This window comes from Arachis duranensis, chromosome 1 (genome assembly GCF_000817695.3).
Source record: "Arachis duranensis cultivar V14167 chromosome 1, aradu.V14167.gnm2.J7QH, whole genome shotgun sequence".
NCBI lineage: Eukaryota > Viridiplantae > Streptophyta > Magnoliopsida > Fabales > Fabaceae > Arachis > Arachis duranensis.
The window spans coordinates 12,843,140-12,843,840 of NC_029772.3; positions in this window are offsets into that span (position 1 = coordinate 12,843,140).

Consider the following 701-nt stretch of genomic DNA (forward strand, 5'->3'; position numbering starts at 1 on the left):
AGGTAAGGGTAAAAAGGATCAAAGGCTTTGAGCATCAATGGATAGGAGGGCCCAAGGAAATAAAATCCAGGCCTAAGCGGCGAAACCAAGCTGTCCCTAACCATGTGCTTGTGGCATGCAGGTTCAAGTTACAAACTTGAGACTGAGTGGTTAAAGTCGTGATCTAAGGCAAACAGAGTGTGCTTAAGAGCTCTGGACACCTCTGACTGGGGACTTTATCAAAGCTAAGTCACAATCTGAAAAGGTTCACCTAGTCACGTGTCTGTGGCATTTATGTATCTGGTGGTAATACTGGAAAACAAAGTGCTTAGGGCCACAGCCAAGACTCATAAAATAACTGTGTTCAAGAATCAACATACTACACTAGGAGAGTCAATAATACTATCTGAATTCTGAGTCCCTAAGGATGCCAATCATTCTGAAATTCAAAAGATACAGGGAGATGCCAAAACAGTTCAGAAACAAAAAGCTACAAGCCCCGCTCATCTAATAAGAATCTGAGCTTCATTTAAAACTCTAAAATATTATTACTTCTTAATTTCTGTTAGAACCTATTTTATTCATCTAGTTGCTTGAGGACAAGCAACAGTTTAAGTTTGGTGTTGTGATGAGAGGATATTTTATACGCTTTTTGGGGATAATTTCATGTAGATTTTAGTATGTTTTAATTAGTTTTTAGTAGAATAATATTAGTTTTTAGG